At 36.8% G+C, this 20,000-nt stretch overlaps 1 protein-coding gene and 1 long non-coding RNA gene across 3 annotated transcripts in view; both read right to left on the reverse strand.

Annotated features, from left to right (window-relative positions):
* LOC135223531 (sodium/hydrogen exchanger 7-like) overlaps positions 1 to 20,000 on the reverse strand; it is a 155,793-nt gene that overhangs the window by 15,413 nt on the left and 120,380 nt on the right.
* On the reverse strand, positions 827 to 17,297 carry LOC135224133 (uncharacterized). 2 transcript variants are annotated; one of them, XR_010316637.1, is made up of 4 exons: positions 17,210 to 17,297; positions 13,380 to 13,500; positions 2,667 to 2,786; positions 827 to 1,051 (listed from the first exon to the last, which is right to left on the reverse strand). It is a non-coding gene; the product is annotated as an uncharacterized LOC135224133 (long non-coding RNA). The 2 variants fall into 2 exon arrangements; XR_010316636.1 differs by lacking the exon at positions 17,210 to 17,297 and adding an exon at positions 15,911 to 16,030.

Below are 20,000 nucleotides of genomic sequence, written 5' to 3' on the forward strand. Positions count from 1 at the left end.
GAGTCCAGTGGCAGACGCCCTTGACTTATTCTAGTATATCCAGGTGCAAGAGTGGGTATCTTCCCAGCCCTCCAACTTCTCAAAACATCCTCAGCGAAATCTCATTGTGGGGCTCCACATTGGCATGGGGTACGTACCCGTCGGCCAACAGCAGTCGCCCGAGCAGCTCCGTCAGGAGACGACCCAGCCCTCTCCTTCGATACCCTGCGTCGGTCATTAACATGCCAATGGTACCGTATTCGTAGGTACCGACCCAGGCAATGGGCATGGCCCTTTCGTCCGCAAAATCGATTCCTTCTGGCAGGATGACCTGGTCTTCCTTGACGCTCGGGTCGAGGAACACCCCCAGGGCTGGGGCATTTCGGGTCAAGGCGTAGAACAGGTCGACGGGTCCTTTTTCTTGAATTTGCTCTGCTCCAGCAAGTGTCTGACGCCCGCTCTGCCAGCCCTCTGCACTTTCATACCCGCTGGGCACCTGGATAGGAGGTGGATAAAAATGCTATGAATTAGTTGTATTTTATGGAAAGGCTGACAGAACAATCTGAAGGCTTGAGTTTGTGGGATTTACGGTTAATAAAATTCAATCATATTACTCTATTATCACTGCAGCAAAATAAACAAAAGCGAATAACCACTTATTCAAATTGCTAACATCATCAAGAGCCATGCCCCGCAGGGAGCCGGGTACTTCATGCGGTGCACTGTAAGCATTACTTAAGGTTCCCTGCACGGTACTACCCACCCATCGGGCAACGGGTACACTGAGAGATTAAAGTTAAACCGTCGAAATCAACAAGAGGAATACGTATACCACTCGCCTCAAAGGATAAGTCTGTTGCCTGAGGTACGTGAAGGTAGGATTCGGATATTTCCCGAAGGGTCTTCGGAGAATCTGTTGAAGCGCCCCGGTCACGGGATCCACCAGGTAACTCGACAGATGGCACAGACACAAAGGTTTCTCCTTCACCAGGGACGCAAAGCCCGTAGCCTTCACCAGCCTAAGCAGCAAGGGGACCTCTCCCTCCGAGCAGTGCATGCTGAGAGACCAAGACTGGGCGGGAAGAGAAAGTTCAGTACTTGGTCAGAAAGACGGTTTTCGAGAAGTGGGAAATCAAGAGGAATACTTCCGGTCAACGAAGCATAGATACAATTCTGATTAAATGATTTCCTTTAGGAGGGATGCTTTTTCAGGAAATGATGCTTATTATTATTATTATTATTATTATTATTATTATTATTATTATTATTATTATTATTATTATTATTATTATTATTATTATTCAGAAAATAAATCCCACCTCATAATCACATGAGTTAATAAAATAAAATGGAAAGTAAATCCACAATAATATGTCTGATCTTGTTATTTAAATACAAAGCAAGCTTTCGAAGACCTGCACGGTCCTCCTTGTCAATCTGAATACAATTATTAACAGTGACCATACAAGAACTTTGTTTTTTGACTCGTTTACAAATAGCCTGTTTGATGATGTAGTTGGCTCTTCACGTTATCCCCTCGTTCTCCAACGGTGGCAAACCTGCTAAACGCCTAGATCTTCGAAGTGGCGGTTCGTCTCTTGAATCGTTTGATCTGTTGCCGTTGGAGACGAGGGGATAACGTGAAGAGCCAACTACATCATCAAACAGGCTATTTGTAAACAGTCAAAAACAAAGTTCTTGTATGGTCACTGTTAATAATTGTATTCAGATTGACAAAGAGGACCGTGCAGGTCTTCGAAAGCTTTCTGCTTTGTATTTTAAATAACAAGATCAGACATATTATTGTGGATTTTACTTTTCCATTTTTATATTATTATTATTATTGATTATGTCTTATTATTCACTTATTATTATTATTTTATTAATTTTATTATTATTAATTATTATTATTTATTATTCAAAAAGATAAACCCTCGTCCCATGTAGAACAAAGCCCACTGGGGTCATTGACTTGAAACTCAAGGCGTTCCAAAAGGGGAATACAGAGAGATGGTCTCAGTTATTAGGAAAACAGGTAAATTAACAAATTTGTTAATAGATAAAAAGTAAGTAAAATATTAAATTACTAATTCGCCTGAACTTCTGAAGTTCCAGTTGCGCGACTTCCTCTGGGAGGAATTAAAGGACAGCGAAGCACATTTATTCCATACTGGTGCTGCAGCTCAGCAAATCTGCTTGATCTCGGTGAATACAGGTAATCACCGAAGTATGAATGCAATTTTCATTTTTTAATTCTTTTTTTTAATATTAGCTAAATTATTTTCCTGTTAAATTATCGCTTTCATCCAACTTCTCTTTCCAACAAACCAACACTTAATTGGGGGACATTGATGAGAGAACTTAGCCCTGGGCTGGATGGCGTTAAGTTTAAACATAAAATTTATTACCCTGTTATGAATTTACCTGGCCTTATGCCAGCACGGGCTCTTGCTCCAAAATATAAGCCAGTAATTTGGAAAGGAAACATTGCACAAGAGGCTTGAAGTGGACTTCTGGACTCAGGCCATTACTATCCGTAGACTGTCGTTGTCCTCAAGAACAAGTAGTTATGAATAGTTAGCTACAACTAGGGTTTATTATTTATCATCATAAAAATAAATATAGTGACGCTAATTTATAAATGTAATAAATTCGTCAAATATGTGTGAAAAATTGGGACCACATACCACATCAGTTGTCCTGCTCCAAATGACGATGTGAGAGTCTGGATAAGTATTCGGCACGTAAAATTTGAACTGGAAGCCTTCGTTGTGACCTCTGCTGGCAATCAGAAGATTGTTGTGCATCTGTGAAGGCAAAATAAAGCATTTGTCTATTTGTGGATTAAACACAAACGCTAAAGGAGTCAGTGTGACACAAATTGCAGAATTAGTTGAGTATTTCTTAGTTTTATCAGACCACTGAGCTGATTAACTAACCTAGCAACGGGACCTACATCTTATTGTGGCATCCGAACCACATCGAGAAATGAATTTCTATCTACAGAAACAAATTGCTCCGTTTCCGCGTTGGCAGAGCGGGGAATCGAACCCGGTCCCTGAGATCGGTAGTCGAGCACGTAACCCACTCGTCCAACGAGGAACCAGCATTTGTTTATTTACTAAATAATCAACACAAAACGTACATTTGTCAATTCGTGAATTCGACGCAATACATTCAACATAAAACTCACGCTTGTCAAACTTGTAATTTCAGCACAAATGCTAATTTGTCAACTTATTAGTTTAAAAAAACCGGTAATAGTCCATTTATATGTTCCATATAAAATATACATTTTTTGGCATTTTGTAAATTCAACTCAAAACCCACTTTTGTCCAACTTGTAAATTCAACTCAAAACCCACATTTGTCCAACTTGTAATTCAACTCAAAACCCTCATTTGTCAAGCTTGTAAATTCAACTCAAAACCCACATTTGTCCAACTTGTAATTCAACTCAAAACCCACATTTGTCCAACTTGTAAATTCAACTCAAAACCCTCATTTGTTAAGCTTGTAAATTCAACTCAAAATCCACATTTGTCCAACTTATAAATTCAACTCAAAATCCACATTTGTCAAACTTGTAAATTCAACTCAAAACCCACATTTCTCAAGCTTGTAAATTCAATTCAAAATCCACATTTGTCAAACTTGTAAATTCAACTCAAAACCCACATTTGTCAAGCTTGTAAATTCAATTCAAAATCCACATTTGTCAAACTTGTAATTTCAGCTTAAAACGCACATTTGTCAAACTTGTAAATTCAACTCAAAACACACATTTGTCAAACTTGTAAATTCAACTCAAAACGCACATTTGTCAAACTGGTAAATTCAACTCGAACCGCACATTTGTCAAACTTGTAAATACAACTCAAAACGCACATTTGTCAAACTTGTAAATTCAACTCAAAAACGCACATTTGTCCAAACTTGTAAATTCAACTCAAAATCCCATTTGTCAAACTGTAAAATCAACTCAAACACACATTTGTCAAACTTGTATATTCAACTCCCAAAACCCAAACTTTGTCAAAACGTTGAAAATTCCCACTCAAACGCCCACCATTTGTCAAAACTTGCAAATTCAACTAAAAACCCACTTTGTCAAACTTGAAATTTCCACTCAAAACGCACATTTGGTCACTTTGTAAATCAAACAACAAAAAACGCACTTTGTCAAACTTGTAAATTCACTCAAAAACGCACATTTGTCAAACTGTTAAATTCAACTCAAAACGCACATTTGTAACAAACTGTAAATTCAACTCAAAACGCCCAAAAAAAACAAATTTTTTGTTTTTCAAAAAAAAGTTTTAAAAAAAAAAATTAAAAGATTCCAAACCAACACAAAACGCACATTTGTCAACTTGTAAATTCAAACTCAAACGCACATTTTTTTGTCAAAAACTTGTAAATTTCAACTCCAAACGCACATTTTGTCAAACTTTGTAAATTCAACTCAAAACGCACATTTGTCAAACGTGTAAATCAACAATCAAAACGCACATTTGCAAACTTGAAAATTCACAAACGCACTTTGTCAAACTTGTAATTAACTCAAAACGCACATTTGCAAACTGTAATAAACAAACAAAAGCACAAAAAAAATGGTCAAACTTGTTATCAACTTCAAAACGCACAAAATTGTCACTTTGTAACTAAATCAAACAAAACGCACATTTGGCAAACTTGTAAATTCAACTCAAAACGCACAAATTGTCACTAAATTCAACACAAAATGCACATTTGTCAAACTTGTAAATTCAACTCAAAACACACATTTGTCAAACTGGTAAATTCAACTCAAAACGCACAATTGTCAAACTGGTAAATTCAACTCAAAACGCACATTTGTCAAACTGGTAAATTCAACTCAAAACGCACATTTGTCAAACTTGTAAATTCAACACAAAACCCACATTTGTCAAACTTGTAAATTCAACTCAAAACGCACATTTGTCAAACTGGTAAATTCAACTCAAAACGCACAATTGTCAAACTTGTAAATTCAACTCAAAACGCACATTTGTCAAATTTGTAAATTCGACACAAAACGCACATTTGTCAAACTTGTAAATTCAACTCAAAACCCACATTTGTCAAGCTTGTAAATTCAACTCAAAACCCACATTTGTCAAACTTGTAAATTCAACTCAAAACCCACATTTGTCAAACTTGTAAATTCAACTCAAACCGCACATTTGTCAAACTTGTAAATTCAACTCAAAACCCACATTTGTCAAACTTGTAAATTCAACTCAAAACCCACATTTGTCAAACTTGTAAATTCAACTCAAAACCCACATTTGTCAAGCTTGTAAATTCCACTCAAAACCCACATTTGTCAAACTTGTAAATTCAACTCAAAACCCACATTTGTCAAACTTGCAAATTCAACTCAAAACGCACATTTGTCAAACTTGTAAATTCAACACAAAACGCTCAACTTATAGAGAGAGAGCTTCACTTAAGGTGTTAAGGTTGACTCATAACAGCTCCTTCGAGCAAAGTATTTGATATACAATTGCTTGGCATTAACCAGAATATATTCAAACCTCTAGAGCCAAAATACTGGTGAAAAGGCTTAAAACAGAGCAGTAACTATCGTCTTAAAGCTTTCAATAACTCTTCAGTATCTTTCAAACAACATTTATAATATAAACTATGACCATTTAACTTATCACTACAAGTACTGAATCCAGATGGGGAGAAGATGAAGAAACCCTCCCACCTGCAGCTAGATTCGAACCCATGTACGGTGGGTTATGGTGATGGTAACCTACACCATTCTGTTCCCCCATTCATATTCGACACTTGCTGATAGGCCCGTCTAAAACATAAGTGCGAAGATAACGGAAAGATAAGATGTCATTGTGGGGTTAAAAAAAATATATACACACACACACTTATATAATATATATATATATATATATATATATATATATATATATATATAAATATATATATATATATATATAGTATGTATATATATATATATATATATATATATATATATATGTGTGTGTGTGTGTGTGTGTGTGTGTGTAATTGAATTAAGAAAATGTGGAACGCGATGAATATATGGTAATAGACAAAAAAACCAGGAAGGAAAGTGAAACAATAGAGTACCGCTGCGAGGCCTTTCGACTTCTCGACCTCTACAAGCAGTCTTTTTAGTAAAGGACAAGAGGTCGAAAGGCCTCGCAGCGGGCTTCATTGTTTCATTTTCTTTCGTGATCTCTCTCTCTCTCTCTCTCTCTCTCTCTCTCTATATATAATTTATATATATATATATCTATATATACATATATAGAATATATGCCGATATGACCAAAAAATTTGTTCATTACAAGTTTTTCAAGATGTTTACCTTTTCTGATTTTCTTATCAAAACTCCAAGAGATCAAATGAATGTATATCAGCGGGAAAAATATTTTTAAAGGATGGCTCATGTTGCAATAAAGAAAACTTTCCCAGATAAAGATTCTATATATATATATATAGACGGTATATATATATATATATATATATATATATATATATATATATATATACATAGAAAAAAGAAAACAAAAACACACATAAAAACAGATACATCACAAAGAAGTTTATATCAAAAGAACAAAAAATAAAATAATCCGAACAAATTTCAGATCTTGTCTGTGTCGTGTTGCCGCCACTCAACACTAACTCAGTCTACTTTTACACTGACGCTCGAAACTAGAATAATAATATAATAATAATAATAATAATAATATAATAATAATAATAATATAATACACTTTTTAAGTGTTCCATGCGAGCAAGTTCTAAAAGTTTATTTCTATTATCAAATCATTTGTTATTTTACTTGCGAGTGTCAGCGTAAAAGTAACTATACTCGGTTTTTTTCCATCAATCCACCCGCCTGTGGTGTTTTAGTATGGTAACACTGCGTCCCGGGCTTTACATAGTTACATTCAGCTTACATTCAACAATAATAAAAATACCCTATTTCGAATATTAACGGTGTAATTCGCATACAGTAAATTATTAAAACACTTTTCAGTTGCAAATGTACGCCCAGATATCCTTTTTATTTACCTAAAACTTACACATAGCGTAACTATCTAAAGCCCGGGACGCAGTGTTACCATACGCAAACACCACAGGCGGGTGGACAGATGGAAAAAAACAGAGTATAGATTGAATGAGATGATTTTTCCGCTTCTAATTGCCTTCGATCCGGGTAGCAACACCAGAAAAGATCTGAAGGTCGTTTATTACTCTTTCATTATTGCTTTGTTACCAACTTGCTTGTCGTGTATCTGTTTCCAAGCGTGTTTTCGTTTTGCTTCCCTACCAAAATGAATTAACAATAGATTTAAGTGGAATAGAGACTGATCCGTCTCTTTGTCTGCGAAAGCCCCCTCTGATATAAATTCATTCTGATCTCTTACAGTCTTGAAATGTCACATATGATGATAAAACTAATAATAATAATAATATATTATATATATATATATATATATATATATATATATATATATATATATATATACCATATATATATATCTCTATTATATATATATATATATATATATATATATATATATATATGTATATATATATATATATATATATATATATATATATATATACATAATATATATATATATATCATATATATATATAATATATTTATTATTATATTATTATATTATTATTATTATTATTATTATTATTAGTATTATTATTATCATCATCATATGTGACATTTCAAGACTGTAAGAGATCAGAATGAATTTATATCAGAGGGGGCTTTCGCAGACAAAGAGACGGATCAGTCTCTATTCCACTTAAATCTATTGTTAATTCATTTTGGTAGGGAAGCAAAACGAAAACACGCTTGGAAACAGATACAACGACAAGGCAAGTTGGTAACAAAGCAATAATGAAGAGTAATAACAAACATACACCTTCAGATCTTGTCTGGTGTTGCTACCCGGATCGAAGGCAATTAGAAGCGGAAAAAATCATCTCATTCAATCTATACTTCTGTTTTTTTCCATCTGTCCACCCGCCTGTGGTGTTTGCGTATGGTAACACTGCGTCCCGGGCTTTAGATAGTTACGCTATGTGTAAGTTTTAGGGTAATAAAAAGGATATCTGGGCTGTACATTTGCAACTGACGTGTTTTAATAATTTACTGTATGCGAATTACACCGTTAATATTCGAAATAGGGTATTTTTATTATTGTTGAATGTAAGCTGAATGTAACTATTGTAAAGCCCGGGACGCAGTGTTACCATACTAAAACACCACAGGCGGGTGGATTGATATATATTATATATATATACATATATATATATATATATATATATATATATATATATGTAGTATAATAATGTGGCGCCGTGGAGGAGTGGGTTAGGTCTCAATTGGACTTAGTCAAGTTTAAGCAACATTGGGGCTGGTCAGTCGTTGGATGGGTGACCGCTCTCATCGGCGTTGATTCCTTGGGAAAGGATCTTTACCATAATTTCCTCAGTCTACTCAGCTGTAAATGAGTACCTATCCCTGATGGGTAGGTCCAGCTATGGGTTAAATAGCAAAACTCAGCAATGATGGAAAGAAATGAAGGAATAAACGACAACGACGTAAATGGAACCTCTGGCAACAGAGGAGCTTCGTCCGGCAACCAGGTATTCAACCCATTGAAGGGGAAGACGGTCAGGTACTTGGAGGTCGTCATCCAGCAACTGATCACCACAACGAAAGTAATCAACAGCCTGAGATTGGAGCTACAGAAGCAAAAAGGAAGAAATGGACAAGAAGAGAAAATAAGGAAATATGGAGATGCTACATCAGAAGCAACCCGACGAGGAGAGGATATAGAAGAAGATTGGTCAACATCTGGAATGAGAGGAATACACCCCCCAAACAGAGCAGAGGCTGGCAGACCAAGTAATGAACAATAAAGAAAAACAACTGGCTCTCCCCAACAGAAAGAGAAGAACTGGACAGGGAAATGTCACACGACAACGAATTACACGAAGACCGAACTGAGAGACGATGCCACAGAAGACGACAGGGAGGATGAGGTATCAAACACGACACACGAAGAAACACCGACGAAGTAACAGAGAGGACGGAATGGGTAGAAAAGATTAGACAATGGATGGAGCCAGATACAGAGAGAACAAAGATCCCCTCCATGAAAGCCTACAACACCAAGAAATTAAGGGAGAAAACAAGTGAGGTCAATGAAATAATGGGCATAATACACACCACCAGTATCACAGAAAAAAGAATAACTTGGTATATGCAGGAGCAAGATTAGTAGCAGAACTGATGGGGATTCGAACACGCCAACACCACCAGCACAACCAACCCAACAGAAACCAAAACAGCACCTCCTTGGAAAAGGCGCCTGGAAAAGCAAATCATGGTGATGAGATCTGACTTGAGTAAACTAAAGAGATGGCGGAAAAAGGCTAAGAAGCAAGAAACAAGGGAGGAACTCAACGAGAAATACAAAGTACAAGAGAGGGGACTAAACAACACAATAGAAGATGTAAAACAGAGGCTTAAGGCCAAAGCACATAAGATCCAACGGTACATGAACAGGAATAAGGGATACCAACAGAACAAACTATTCGGAACCAACCAGCAAAAAGACTATACAGCCAACTAAGAGGGGAAGACACCACCCCAGAAATTCCTGAAGCCGAACCAAGTAAGAGACTCTGGGAAAACATATGGAGTAATCCGGTATCACACAACAAACATGCAACATGGCTCCAGGAAGTCAAGGAAGAAGAAACAGGGAGAATAAAACAAAGATTCACAGAGATCACGACAGACACAGTACCAGACACCAACTAAAGAAAATGCAAACTGGAAAGCCCCAGGTCCGATGAAGTCCATGGATACTGGCTCAAAAACTTCAAGGCCCTACACCCACGAATAGCAGAACAACTCCAGCATTGTATCCCAAATCACCATGCACCCAAATGGATGACCACAGGAAGAACATCCTTAGTACATAAAGACAAGAGTAAGGGAAATATAGCCAGTAACTACAGGCCTATCACCTGCCTACCAATAATGTGGAAGTTACTAACAGGTATCATCAGTGAAAGGCTATACAATTACCTAGAGGAGACAAACACCATCCCCCACAAACAGAAAGGCTGCAGAAGGAAGTGTAGGGGCACAAAAGACCAGCTCCTGATAGACAAAATGGTAATGAAGAACAGTAGGAGAAGGAAAAACCAACCTAAGCATGGCATGGATAGACTATAAGAAAGCCTTCGACATGATACCACACACATGGCTAATAGAATGCCTGAAAATATATGGGGCAAGAGGAAAACACCATCAGCTTCCTCAAAAATACAATGCGCAACTGGAATACAATACTTACAAGCTCTGGAATAAGACTAGCAGAGGTTAATATCAGGAGAGGGATCTTCCAGGGCGACTCACTGTCCCCACTACTCCTCGTAGTAGCCATGATTCCCATGACAAAAGTACTACAGAAGATGGATACCGGGTACCAACTCAAGAAAAGAGGCAACAGAATCAACCATCTGATGTTCATGGACGACATCAAGCTGTATGGTAAGAGCGCATCAAGGAAATAGATACCCTAATCCAGACTGTAAGGATTGTATCTGGGGACATCAGGATGGAGTTTGGAATAGAAAAATGCGCCTTAGTCAACATACAAAAAGGCAAAGTAACGAGAACTGAAGGGATAAAGCTACCAGACGGGAGCAACATCAAACACATAGATGAGACAGGAATACAAATACCTGGGAATAAGGAAGGAGGGGATATAAAACACCAAGAGATGAAGGACACGACCAGGAAAGAATATATGCAGAGACTCAAGGCGATACTCAAGTCAAAACTCAACGCCGGAAATATGATAAAAGCCATAAACACATGGGCAGTGCCAGTAATCAGATACAGCGCAGGAATAGTGGAATGGACGAAGGCAGAACTCCGCAGCATAGATCAGAAAACCAGGAAACATATGACAATACACAAAGCACTACACCCAAGAGCAAATACGGACAGACTATACATAACACGAAAGGAAGGAGGGAGAGGACTACTAAGTATAGAGGACTGCGTCAACACCGAGAACAGAGCACGGGGGCAATATCTGAAAACCAGTGAAGACGAGTGGCTAAAGAGTGCATGGGAAGAAGAACTAATAAAAGTAGACGAAGACCCAGAAATATACAGAGACAGGAGAATGACAGACAGAACAGAGGACTGGCACAACAAACCAATGCACGGACATTATATGAGACAGACTAAAGAACTAGCCAGCGATGACACATGGCAATGGCTACAGAGGGGAGAGCTAAAGAAGGAAACTGAAGGAATGATAACAGCAGCACAAGATCAGGCCCTAAGAACCAGATATGTTCAAAGAACGATAGATGGAAATAACATCTCTCCCATATGTAGGAAGTGCAATACGAAAAATGAAACCATCAACCACATAGCAAGCAAATGCCCGGCACTTGCACAGAACCAGTACAAAAAGAGGCATGATTCAGTGGCAAAAGCCCTCCACTGGAGCCTGTGCAAGAAACATCAACTACCTTGCAGTAATAAGTGGTACGAGCACCAACCTGAGGGAGTGATAGAAACGATCAGGCAAAGATCCTCTGGGACTATTGGTATCAGGACGGATAGGGTGATACGTGCAAACAGACCAGACGTGACGTTGATTGACAAAGTCAAGAAGAAAGTATCACTCATTGATGTCGCAATACCATGGGACACCAGAGTTGAAGAGAAGAGAGAGAAAAAAAATGGATAAGTATCAAGATCTGAAAATAGAAATAAGAAGGATATGGGATATGCCAGTGGAAATTGTACCCATAATCATAGGAGCACTAGGCACGATCCCAAGATCCCTGAAAAGGAATCTAGAAAAACTAGAGGCTGAAGTAGCTCCGGGCCTCATGCAGAAGAGTGTGATTCTAGAAACGGCACACATAGTAAGAAAAGTGATGGACTCCTAAGGAGGCAGGATGCAACCCGGAACCCCACACTATAAATACCACCCAGTCGAATTGGAGGACTGTGATAGAGCAAAAAAAAAAAAAAATAAATAAATAAATAATAATAATAATAATAATAATAATAATAATAATAATAATAATAGTAATAATGAATTTATAAATCTGTTCATATCGAGATTCAGAAGAGAAAAATAACACCTATTCAATAATAATAATAATAATAATAATAATAATAATATCTCTCCAATATGTAGGAAGTGCAATACGAAAATTGAAACCATAAACCACATAGCAAGCGAATGGCAGGCACTTGCACAGAACCAGTGCAAAAAGAGGCATGATTCAGTAGCAAAAGCCCTCCACTGGAGCCTGTGCAAGAAACATCAGCTACCTTGCAGTAATAAGTGGTACGAGCACCAACCTGAGGGAGTGATAGAAAACGATTATCCTCTGGGACTATGGTATCAGAACAGATAGGGTGATACGTGCAAATAGACCAGACGTGACGTTGATTGACAAAATCAAGAAGAAAGTATCACTCATTGATGTCGCAATACCATGGGACACCAGAGTTGAAGAGAAAGAGAGGGCAAAAATGGATAAGTATCAAGATCTGAAAATAGAAATAAGAAGATATGGGATATGCCAGTGGAAATCGTACCCATAATCATAGGAGCACTAGGCACGATCCCAAGATCCCTGAAAAGGAATCTAGCAAAAACTGAGGCTGAAGTAGCTCCAGGACTGATGCAGAAGAGGTGTGATCCTAGAAACGGCGCACATAGTAAGAAAAGTGATGGACTCCTAAGGAGGCAGGATGCAACCCGGAACCCCACACTATAAATACCACCCAGTCGAATTGGAGGACTGTGATTAAAAAATAAATAAATAAAATAATAATAATAATAATAATAATAATAATAATAATAATAATAATAATAATACGTGACCCGACCTCCAGCTTACTCTGGAGATGCATGCAAGATTATCCCCTTACACATATATTGTAAACAGTATATTCCAGTGTAAATTAAAACATGCTAAAATCTACTGTCAAATAGAGCCTTGTTTCACCAACGAAAATTAAAATAAATATGCTACATTTTATTGGGGATAATTTTTCTGTACTGTTTAACATGTACACAATTTATTTCTTACATTTTCATTCTAATAGATAAATCATAAATATCCCATCCCAAAACTCCTGTATCTTTAACTCAAATGCAAAACACCTCTTTCAGGCTTTCTAGGCTTTTCAGTAGACCTTTCCTAATCAACAACCACACCCCCACAAAAAAAAAGTAGTTTGCAGGCTTACTCCCCGAGTAAGCGACAATGATAATAAACTTTTTGAATCTACTCACAGAGGCAGAGTAGGGCAAATCGGTTTTAATCTTAACGGCCAGTGTTGCCAGTTCCTCCTGCTGCAGCACCTGACGAAGTTCATAGCACTCGCTCCGGGAACCCATATTTCTCCTCTTTCTCCTGTTCGGGGAGAAAGATTTGCTTTGTTGAATAATCGGATTAAAACCTTCGAATGGGAATCATCTGATAAAGGCGAATGAAGTTCGCCTCATTTGCAATGAAATCCTTTTTTACTGTTGGTATCACACCTAAGCCTGTGATTTTAGTTCACGAAGGTTTGGGGGTCGTAACCCTCACTCGGCGGCCCGAGTTCTTTTCTATACATTGTCGTAACTCCCAAATATAAAGCATTTATTCGTCATAAATAAAAAAATAGATACACACACATAAATATACGTATATATATATATATATATATATATATATATATATATATATATATATATATATATATATATATATATATCAGCATGTACAGACAACACACCACACGCACGCAAACACACACACACATATATATATATATATATATCTATATATATATACAGATATCTGTATGATATATATAATATATATTATATATAATATATATAGATATAAATATATATATATATATATATATATATAGGTTGAAGAGGTAAAGGTATGTCTTTCACAGGTATCGTTTATTAAACCAACGTTTTCACATCACAAGATGCATCCTCAAGGCTGGAAATTATATATTATGAATACTAAAACATCACTCACTCATTATAAAAAACTCTAAAAAACCACAACAATATTTGACATTTGCAAATACAAATTAAAACGAGAACTCGAAAGGAACACTTACCAAGGTAAGAGTTAAGAAGTGACTAAAAAGGCTGAGAGAAAACTAACATAAGAAGATGAGTAAACAGAACGTGGAGAGTAAACAAACAGGAAGTTATGCTAAAAACAGTTGTGAGGACGACGATTGGGTGTTTAGTGTTGGTACATTGGTCTTGATAAGAAGGGACTCCAGCACCATCAACTCGTCGTCTCTACTTGCTAATCCAATAATCTTAAAATCATTGATGTCCAAGCGGGCACCACAAATCTGATACGTATACTTAGAGGTCCTCTAAGTATACGTTCCTTTTTAAGAGTGAAAGACAGACTGAGCCCTTCCTTGACATCCAAAATTGTTTATAAATATACCTATCCCAGATGTAGTCTGGGAACTTACGTTGGATGTACGAGGAGGCTTCTCAGGGTCCGTTTCTGCTCCCATCAAGGTGTCAGCTTTAGGACAGGATGCAGATTGTCCAATCCCGAATTATCTAATATTCGGAATCTCTCTCAGATTTGTGGTGCCCGCTTGGACATCAATGATTTTAAGATTATTGTATCAGCAAGTAGAGACGACGAGTTGATGGTGCTGGAGTCCCTTCTTATTAAGACCAATGTACCAACACTAAACACCCAATCGTCGTCCTCACAACTGTTTTTAGCATAACTTCCTGTATGTTTACTCTCCACGTTCTGTTTACTCATCTTATGTTAATTTTCTCTCAGCCTTTTTAGTCACTTTTTAACTCTTACCTTGGTAGGTGTTCCTTTCGAGTTCTCGTTTTAATTTGTACTTGTAAATGTCAAATATTTGTTGTGCTTTTTTAGTTTTTATGAGTGAGTGATGTTTTAGTATTCAAATATGAATTAATTTCCAGCCTTGAGGATGCATCATGTGATGTGAAACGTTGGTGCAATAAACGATACCTGTGAAAGACATGCCTTTACCTCTTCAACCTGGATGTTGGTCGGCTCTGCTGCCCCTATGATTCTTCTGTATATATGTATATATATATATATATATATATATATATATATATATATATATATATATATATATACGTAAATGTATGTATATATATATATATATATATATATATATATATACGTATATGTATGTATATATATATATATATATATATATATATATATATATATATATATATATATATATATCTACATGTTAAAAATTCCCTTATCATGTGACCTATAACAAATCCATCTGAGAAAAAAACTATTTAGAAAAATATAGCATAAAGACATAAATGCATAAATGGGAGAACTCATCACCCAACAGATCCCAAACATGGTAAACACAGGCTGTGCAAAAGGGAAAATATTCAGTAATAAAACCAACAGACCAGACTATACAATTCCCTCAATGTTCAATCGGGGGCAATTTAACATAACAAAATACTCTCTCACCTTTACTGGCAAAATTTAAACTCATCTTCTAAAAATTCAGGACTACAAATTCTGAGATCTGAGATACATACGGTAAAATGTTGACATCTTAATTTCTTTAGCATGGTTAGAGTAAAAGTGAAGACATGACAAGTTATTCGTGGTTTTCCTGTTTCCTATATACTTAAAAACCAAACCTTGGTGGTATTTCCAATAACTAAGATATCCAAAAATGGTTTACAAATATGTTTTACATATTCTACTGTGAATTTTATGGATGGTACAAGATTATCAATTGTATGCAGAGAATACTTACTGTCTTGGGAACAGGCAGAACTCTTATAAGAGGAAATGTCAGTATTAGATCACGCCATTTAATTCAACCAAGTGGCAGAATAAAACAAATGTTCTATATTAATTCTTCACCGACGTAAACCGTCAACTGAAGCAGGAACATCATGATCAGCTTAACTGGGTCGAAAAATTCTTGCGATAAATTTGTCATATCAATTTTTCATGCCACGTGTGTCAGCAGATAGCTAGGTAACATTACATCCGCCGTTCGGACTCTGTAGAGATTGTGCTTTATCTACGGTTATATATTTTCCCACTTGAAATTCTCTGATAGTTTCGCGGCTTTCGCCAGCGTCTTGAAAGACTTAAAATATCGATTCAGCTTGAACAGTACCAACTATACTCGTTTTTTTCCATCTGTTCACTCGCCTGTGGTGTTTTAGTATGGTAACACTGAGTCCCGGGATTTAGATAGTTACATTCAGCTTACATTCAACAATTATAATAATACCTTATTTCGAATATTAACGGTGTAATTCGCATACAGTAAATTATTAAAACACTTCTCGGTTGCAAATGTATCTCAGTTGCAAACGTACACCCACATATCCTTTTATTTACCTAAAACTTACACATAACGTAACCATCTAAAGCCCGGGACGCAGGTTACCATACACAAACACCACAGGCGGGTGGACAGGTGGAAAAAAACAGAGTATAGACTGGAAATTTACAGAGGGCTTTGCAGTCAACCAGTCATTAGTTTAGGTAGCATTATACGAAGAATAAATTCCAGTTATCATAGTATACCATTTTAATTAAGATAGGTAAACTAGAAAGAAATGAAAAGCGTTTCTGTATGGCTATTCTCTTAAGGGTTGATAGGCGATTGTTTAATTAATGCAATATTGTTTTTCCTGAGTCTCCTCAAATAGTCATTCGTGCGTCTGGCAGAGTCGCATAGCCTTACATCATTCCTCGTATGGGTATTTTACGGCATGGACCCGAAGCGCAGATGTTGACATCCAGATTTTAAATGAAGTAATTTAACCTTGACCATAATATACATCTAAGTGTTTCAAATAAGGCCTCTTGGTTTTTAAACGATGGAGAAAACATTTAATTCGTACAGATTTTAAACGTTTAACAGCTTCAAAGAATGTCAGTGATGATAAAGTGATTCTAGGCCAAGGGTGATAATTTCAGTGAACAGAAACACCATCCGTCCATCGGCTTATTTACTTTAACTTTTGTTTAGAACTATCTTCAAATAAATAAAACACCAATAGACAGTATGATATGTCAATATATATCGACTTACCTCCGCGTTTAACTGCTGAGAATTATAAAATGTGCTAGGCGTATTCAAAATTGCTGCAGCAATATTTACTACCTACTATAGACCGTGGCTGTAGCTACACTATAGCAGCGCCCTTTAGTTTTGGGGTTGGGAACTTGGGAGTCGAGTAACGGTTGAACCGTTGACTGAAAATTGACCGGCCGAAGAGGGTCGTCTGTTGTTTTTCATAGATCAAGATAGGCGAAATATGATTAGACTGGTGGATCTTGATATTACTTTCAATTTCAAAGTTTAGAATGAGATAAGATGCAATGTTCGCGTATTCTTCTGTCTTCATTCAGCGAAATATATTCAGAGCCCTCGTCATAGTGGGCTATGCCCCTTCATTGGCTTATTTTCAGGCCTATTTGTATTATATTAGAATTTTTTTTCATTCTATTTTTCTGCTTCTTTGGTTTGTTCTATATGGATGTGTATACGTTCTGAATTATATTAATAATTAAAATTCGTGGACTGGTTTGCAGTATGGTTCCAAGCCATCATTTTTGGGAAAAAAAAAAAAAAAAAATTGGAAAAAAAAAAAAACCACCGAACATAGTCCCATCGGTCTAACATTGTATAGTTTACTGGTAATTAATTGTTCGTTTTCGTTCAAAAACTTTTTTTTTTCTAAAATCTAGGTCGAGGTCATTCTTATCTTCACAAAACCCCTCATTCTTTTGTATTATTAAGTTCCAGATAATATGTCGTTTTGGTGAGTTATTAAACTGAAAAATAAAAAGTTGCCTTTTGGGTGCACATTGACCGGGCCCATGATACTGGCTAGTGTACCTAATTGTGTTACATAACGGTTGGTTAGAAGTGGAATCACTCATAATTAAATTGTTTTGTTCTTCATCATTTATTACATTTTTTTATCGTTTCAACATTGAACCGGTTGGCTTCTGCGTAAAACACGTCAATAATAACAATCACTACTACATTCAACCCCGGTGAATCTAGAATGTGATGAAAATTTCTAGAGTAATATTCATAGATTACATCATCTTTTGGTCATCAAAAACGTGCCTAGGCATCGACCACCACTTAAATTGGGCACACGTTCACCACGTGGGTTGCTCGGAATTGCAATACAAAGCAATAAATTTGAGTTGTTTTCATTATGCATCAATGTTTCCTGAATTCGAATTGCCGGACACGAGTTTCCGCAATCGTTTATTTTGTATAATCTTCATGGTTTCAGTTCCTTATTATAGAACTGCGTCCTATTTCCTATTTTTCGTTTATTTGTAAATCATTTGTGTATATTCATATATGACTGGGTGCTGTCATAAGACCAGGTTATGATAAACAACTGACAGTGTTACAAATGCACTACAAATTCATTTAAAGCAACTGAAATCGTAGTACCATTTTGCGTTGAGTTGTTCTTGATTTGTTATCCGTCCTACACTTATTGTAGGGTTAATTTGGTTGCGGGTCGAATGTTTATCAACTTGAGAGATGCTTGGTTAATTCATGGGATACTTATTAGGTCAAAGGTCACTTAGTAAACTCGAAGAATAATTTCTTAACTTCGGGAATACTGTGTTGACTCGGGAAATACTACTTCAGCTCAGATCTTAGATAAATCAAAAGATACTTTGCAAATTCATAGGCTGACTCACGTGGCAAACTTTTCGCTATACTTGGTCAACCCATAGCATACTTTGACATCTGAGGTCCGAATACTTGGTAGACTCATTAATTACCTTGCTATCTTTTACAGGATACTTCGCAGACTCAGTGGGTAGTTAACGAACATAAAGGACTCTGTTTAGCTTAGGTCTAGAGAAAAGGTTGTGAACACCCAAGCTCCATACTTCTGTTCATATCTTGTCCTCTATCACATTCATGACCTCGCTCTCGTAAGATACGGCATTCGCCGAAGTTACCAGTTGCTGGGCCACATTTTCTTGTTGGTTGGTTATTATTATTATATATATCATCAACATGTAGAAGAGCAACCTTCGTATGGACAATGATCAAATATGATAATTTCTGGAGCACTACATGTATGTATGTATAACTGAATCACGAAAGATTGGAACGTGATAAATCCATAAATAAAGGTATAAGCCACCAAGGAAAAATATACAACGGAGTTTCTGCAAGATCTTTCGACTCGACGTCTTTGCTTAGCTGAGTAAAGGACGTCGAGTCGAAAGACCTTGCAGAAACTCCGTTGTTTATTTTTCCTTCGTGGCTTATACCTTTATATATATATATATATATATATATATATATATATATATATATATATATATATAGATAGATAGATAGATAGATAGATATAGATAGAGAGAGAGAGAGAGAGGATCTTCTCAGCTCCCTATCGCTCTGAACTTCCGTACACAATAGTACGTATAGTACGAAAAGAAGCCCAGTCCCAGACACCGTGCGGTTTGTACCGCCGCCCCGCAAAAACCATCAGCTTCACTCACGTGGTTCGCTAATTCTGCTGTAACACAAGTCGTCACGCCGCCTGCGGTCACCATCATCATCGTCGTGATCATCATTATCGTTATCATCCTGAGCGGGGGATCAGTGACAAAGAGTGAGGATGACGCCACGAAGTCTGGGCTCCTGAAATGACCAAAGTCTAAAAAGAGAGATTATAAAGGCTCGAACGGTTAGTCTTAGGCCAGCGAGCCGAATACCTGTATTAGTCGACAAAGAGGAAAGAAATGGGGGAGATCAATTTAAGGGCAGACCGGTTTATGCAGTAAATGCGCCTCGCTGTCTAATCTCTCAGTCTCAGTTCCAGAGTTCC

This window comes from Macrobrachium nipponense, chromosome 10 (genome assembly GCF_015104395.2).
Source record: "Macrobrachium nipponense isolate FS-2020 chromosome 10, ASM1510439v2, whole genome shotgun sequence".
NCBI lineage: Eukaryota > Metazoa > Arthropoda > Malacostraca > Decapoda > Palaemonidae > Macrobrachium > Macrobrachium nipponense.